The 6,000-nt window shown below is 42.6% G+C and overlaps 2 non-coding genes across 2 annotated transcripts; one reads left to right on the forward strand and one right to left on the reverse strand.

Moving 5' to 3' along the window:
* The first annotated feature begins 431 nt into the window (after window positions 1-431).
* On the forward strand, window positions 432-503 carry TRNAE-UUC (transfer RNA glutamic acid (anticodon UUC)). The gene has a single exon. It is a non-coding gene; the product is annotated as a tRNA-Glu (tRNA).
* A 5,061-nt stretch (window positions 504-5,564) lies between these two features.
* On the reverse strand, window positions 5,565-5,638 carry TRNAN-GUU (transfer RNA asparagine (anticodon GUU)). Its single transcript has one exon. It is a non-coding gene; the product is annotated as a tRNA-Asn (tRNA).
* Window positions 5,639-6,000: the final 362 nt, after the last annotated feature.

A 6,000-nucleotide genomic window follows, 5' to 3' on the forward strand; every position in this document is an offset into this window, starting at 1 on the left:
CCCCACTAACTGAGCTGTCCAGGCACGAAAAGGAGCCTGAACACGTGCCGTGACCAGGAGACGCCCTGGAGTCAGGCCAGAGATCAGGAAGTAGACGGATCCGCTCATCACCTGCTGAGAGCCAGTCGGCATGTGACTCACAAGGACAACAGAGGCTCAGAAAGACAGCAGGAGCTGCACACAGCGCTAAAGCTAGAGTAGGATGGGACCCAGCCAGTTACCTTGCGGCCTGGCCTCAGAGCCCAAAGCGTCGCCCAGGCCGGAGGGGTGAAGGGCGATGAGCCCTGGGGCAAGTGCTGGGAGCCTTGCACAGCTGCATTCAGCCATGGGCCGCTGGGACTCGCCGTCTTTCCTGCTCTTGGCATCTCAGGAATAGAATCTTTACTTTCACAGTTCTCGCCTGGAGACGGAAAAAGAAGGCTCCCCGTGGTTCCCTGGTGGTCTAGTGGCTAGGATTCGGCGCTTTCACCGCCGCGGCCCGGGTTCGATTCCCGGTCAGGGAAACCTCTTTTCGCCGGCTCCCTGATTTGTAGTATGTGTTCATTCCACTGTGTCCCTCCCCAAAGCTGGGGTACTCATAGAGCTTCTGCTCTGGGAATTCCAGTGGCTAGCATTCAAGGGGCTTTTTATTGAACGTTCTTGCTGAAATGTAACTCCGAGGAAGAAACAACACAAAGTTTAGTTTTACTTTATCATAGAGATAAATTAGTAAGTACCTAGTGTGCTAGGAACAAGAAAAAATTCAAGTTAGTAAGGCTCAATCTCGAATACTCTTAACACTCTAGAGGAGTCTAATACTTCACATATGATCGCAGAGATGTTAGATTTCTAGATATGACACCTTGTATGCATCAGAAATTTAATAATTGTGGTCTAAAAACTACTTTATGTTGTTTTACAAATATTACAATTACATGGGAAGTACTGGTAGCATAGCACTCTAGCGTGCACAAGTCTTGGAGTTATTTTCTCTTTGAACTTCTAATAACACTGACCTGCCTACATTTTCTACACTGGTTTTACTTGTTTAACAAGAAATTTTAAATCCGATAAATATTGAAGTTTATAAAATTTAATATTATGGGTTGCACTAAGTTAAATATACAATATTATATATTTTTTGATGAGGATCATTTTTAAAGTCTTTATTGAGTTTGTTGAGTTTGTTACGATATTGCTTCTATTTTATGTCTTGTTGGTCTTTTTCCTCGAGTCATATGGTATTCTAGCTTCGGACCAGGGATCAAACCTACACCTCCTACGTTGGAAGGCAAAGTCTTAACCACTGGATGGCCAGGAAAGTCCCTATAATATATTTTAAATGGAGATTTAGTATTATAATCCTGGAAATCATAGGGACTTAACTATTCCATTTACAATTTGAGGTATCATTTACTGCATGATTCCAGCATGCATTTCTCTTTTATGTGTAGGCTCAACTTTTTTTTTTTCTTTTTATTTGTGTCAGCTCAACTTTTGATTTTAAGGTCTATTTTTATCTTTAATTCTCTGACTGATATTAAATGCATTGATGTGTGATCTTTGGCTGTATAATTAAAATTGAGATAGAAATGAGAAACACTCTTTCACTATGATGCTGCCTCATACTTTTATTGATTATTGGGCATATGTGAACAGGTTGAGTTGAGGCTTGAGTACCTTTTATGGGAGGTTGATAGCTGTGGCCATCAATGTAACTGTAAGAATTATAGGACACATGGAATGTCTGTTCCAGGAAGGAGGGAGCTGTCACTGAAAGCCTCCTAATTTCCTAAAGTGTGCCTTTATTTAATAAAAAAAAATTTTTTTTTGGTCCTTGGTTACCTGCCTTCTAGATCTGAAGTCAGCCATCTTACCATTCTTCATTATGCCTCTCCTGTCTCCATCACTGCCAGAGCCTCTAGGCCAAGGTGGCCAGATAAGCCTGGGAAAAACTGCCAAGAACCAGTTATGCTCCTGCTGCACTGCTCCTTTTAGATGTCTCCAGATATGGGCTCCACAGGGCAGAGCCCTTGAGCCGGCTCACAATGCAGCATCTCTTTTCCCCTCACCTCACAGCAGGGCCTGGCATCTAACAAGTGCCTAATAAGCACTCAGTGATTGAAGGCAGTCTAGTGCAATGTCCTGGAAAGCTGAAGAGGAGAAGAAAGTGGGTAGGTTGGGGGAGGCCCAAAGTATGAGAGACAGAGAAAGACAGACAGACAAAGACACACACTAAGAGAGTAGAAAGAATGTATAAGAACTAGATTTTGTGTGTAAAAGCCTAAGAGCTCATGTCTGCTCATGAGATTCAACAGAAGAACCCAGGGAAGGTCAACCAATAACCCTCGGTATCCAGGTCTGCACAAGATGCATTGTCAGGTGCAGAATCTTGTTGGTCACATAGATTTGTCTGAAATCAGATAATTTTTGCAGGAACAGCCAAACACTGTCAAGGAGTCATATCCAGATAGTTGTCTGCACCCTAACACAGCCTTGACTTGGAGGGTGACCAGTCATTAGATGTGTGCATCCAAGATGGCAAACATGTATTCATGAAGAAAAGGAAGAAGAATAAATGTCTAAGACCAATATTTTTTCTCCCCTCTCACCCACAAACTGTTTAGTATGAATCAATTGGGAGTCATTCTGATCAGTCTTCTCTGGACCCGAACAAGTAGGTCACCACCAAAAATAATTACAATTATTGGAAGACTGTCTAAACATCACAGAAGTTTAGCTACTGCACATGTGAAATAGGGTATCTCTGAGTAGTGTCCACATTGGACTTTAGTTGTACCCCTGGCTTAGTTGAGTCAGGAGGGTGCCACTCCCCTTGTTAGAGTATCATAGATGTACACAGAGTTCATTGTGTTGGCAAGAATATGAAGAAAAAAGCTCTTTCATGGAGTTGGGGAAATGGCAATACAAATTGGCACACCTGCTATTGAAATCAAACTAGGAACACTCAGAGAGATGCCTTCAACCTCTGACAAAGGAGGAATGACAAAAATCAGATTTTCCCTCCTGCCTAAAATTTCACCCTTCCCTTCTTGCCTGCCCCCCTATGGGGAACAAGAGCAAATACATGATGCCACTTTTCTAGACACAGAAAATAGGCCAACAGAGAATAGCAATCTTTGAGAAGTGAGAAACAGGTGAATCTGGCCATTGGCCCACATTCATGCTTTCCCAGAGTTTCCAGCTTGGGCATGAGCAGGGGGATCTGAGACCAACTCCTTAGACTGTGGAGATGAAGCTTAGTGTTGGTGGAGAGGAAGGCAGCTAGAATTCATAGAACAAAGGTCTAGTGATGAGAGAGAGACAGAGAGAGAGGGAATCCAGGGATAGGAAAGAATCTCCCTCAAGGACTAAGCAGCATTCTGATAAGAGCATGCTTGTGGAGAAATGCCTGAGACCAAGAAAATTAATTTTTGAAAAAATCATGGAACAGTGCCTGGTGTTAGCACAGCCCAGGCAACTGTACGCACTGCCACCAGCCAGACTAGACGACTCATATAATTTCTGCGTCTTTGGGAAGATCATTCAGCCCTAGAATAACCAGCCCTAGACTGACCTACCTAAAAAATCATAAAGCAAGATCCAAAGAGATCAACCTGTTAACAAGTCACCTAACTGTACCCAAAACAAAACTCAGTTAACTCATAGGAGTATGAAAATAGCTAGTATCCGGAAGGGAAACTTTGACCATGTCCAGCATCCAAACAAAAAATACCAGGCATGCAAAGAGGCAGGAAAATATGACACATAAGGAAGAATATAATCCATCAGCCAAAACTGAACCAGAACTGGCAGGAAGTAAAAATCAGCAGAGAGGACTTTAAACAGTTATCATGACTACGTTACATGTGTCTAAAAAGTTCATTACAAATGTGGAACATACAAAAATGGCAAAAAGCAAACTTTAGAGGTGAAAACTATAACATCTGTGAATCAACAATAGATTAGACATTGCAGGAACAGCCATTAGGGAACACAAAGATTAAGAAAGCCTTGAACACCTGAAAATATTCAAAATAAAACTCAGGGAAAAAAAATTCATTTTGTTTTTTACTGAACATGATAGCATCATTGAATTGATAAACGTTCATCGTTGACAGAATAACTTTAGGAGGCCTAATATAGGTGTGTTTGGAGTCTCTGAAAATAACAAAAGAAATTTTTTAAAGAAAAAAATTTTGAAGAAACAGGACAGATAATACTCCAATCATAATAAAAATTATAAACCCACCAATGCAAGGAGTCAAATGAACCCTGAGCACAAGGAACATAAAGAAATCCATACGTAGTCACACTATAATTAAACTGCTCAAATCCACTGAAAGAGAAAAACAATCTCCAAAGCAGCCACAGACACGGTACATACAGAAAAGAAAAATAAAGATTATGTCAGCTTTCTCATCAAAAGCAGTGGAAGTGAGAAGACAGTGAAGCAATATTTTTAAAGGACTGAGGGGAAAAAAGTCAAGGTGGAATTCTATGCCTCCCCTGCACCAAAAAAAAAGCTCCTTGAACACTTAGAGCGAATGATGACATTTACTGACATATAAATGTTGAAAGACTTCATCACCAGCAAGTCCACACTGCAAGAGATGTTAAAAGCATCCTCCAAGAAGAAGGAAATTCACATCAGCTGGAATTCTAGATGCACACGAAGAAATGAAATGCTACTGTATAGCACAGGGAACTATATTCAATATCATGAGATAAACCATAATGGAAAAGAATATAAAAAAAGAATATATACATATAACTGAATCACTTTGTTGTGCAGTGGAAATTAACACAACATTCTAAATCAACTGTACTTCAATACAAAATTTTACATAAAAACATCAAAGGAGTGAAAGGCAAGAGACAAAGTATCTGCATGGGAACATATGTGATTTTGTATTATCATTTAAATCTCTTTAAAACCATGGGACAGCTTAAGGAAAAGTACTAACCTTGGATTTGGGGTTCATAACATATGCAAAGCAAAATGCATGATAAGAAAAGCATAAAGGTAGGCAGGGGAGAAAAGTGAAGAGGTATGAAACATCACTTGAAGCCAGGCTGTGGTAAGTTACAGATGTGTGCTCTAAAGTCTAAAGCAGTCGATGACATAGCAAAAGAAAGTGTTATAAGTAATACGCTAACAAAGCCAAGAAAATGGAATCATATACAAAACCATGTAGAAGCTATGATAGAGTAACTGCTCTTCCAAGATTCTACCCTATAGCCATGTGTACAAGAATGATGACTTACTTCATCATTGTTTGTAACAGGAAAAGCATAATAGCAAATTAATCGCAAAAGTATATGAAAAGAGAGATTACTACAAACAATGGAGAAACTTCGTTGGTAAAAGGAGTTTACAGGGTGAAAATGAGTCTACTCTTTGGTGAATTCCAGGATTCCCGGTGACATGCTTTCCCACAGAGATCCTCTCTGAGGCTCAGTTATTGTCTGGACTTAGGTCCTCTTGTGTCAGGGGACAGGAGGTTAGTAGTGGAGCTTGGGAGAGGATGCACAGACTCGAAACCATCGTAGAATATTTGCATTTAAAAAAAAAAGGTGAGAACCGTCCCTGGGTGGGCTCGAACCACCAACCTCTCGGTTAACAGCCGAACGCGCTAACCGATTGCGCCACAGAGACACGAAAGAAATTTTCCTGACCTCCAGAGACGAGGCCCGCGTACCCAGCTAGGCGGAGATACCCGCGTTTCGCGGGACAACAGCGCTGGCTCCAAGCCTCGGACAACCGCAGAGCTGGAGTGCACGCAGGGTGTTCGTCCCGTGGGGAAGCCGGGCGTCGGGCGATTCCCAAGGCAGAAGGGCAGCCGGCCGGCCCCGCCGCTCCTCGCTCCTCTCCCGCCGCAGATGCCAGCGCCCCGGAGACGCCCGGGCCTGAGCCCAGTGGGGCCCGAGGCAAGCCGAACGCCGGGGCGGCTCCGTGACGGCTCCGGGTTCGCTCCGCCTTCACCCGACCATCCGCGCCGCAGGTGTAGTAGCGGTGGT

The sequence above is a fragment of the Hippopotamus amphibius genome, chromosome 1, assembly GCF_030028045.1.
Source record: "Hippopotamus amphibius kiboko isolate mHipAmp2 chromosome 1, mHipAmp2.hap2, whole genome shotgun sequence".
NCBI classification, from domain to species: Eukaryota; Metazoa; Chordata; class Mammalia; order Artiodactyla; family Hippopotamidae; genus Hippopotamus; species Hippopotamus amphibius.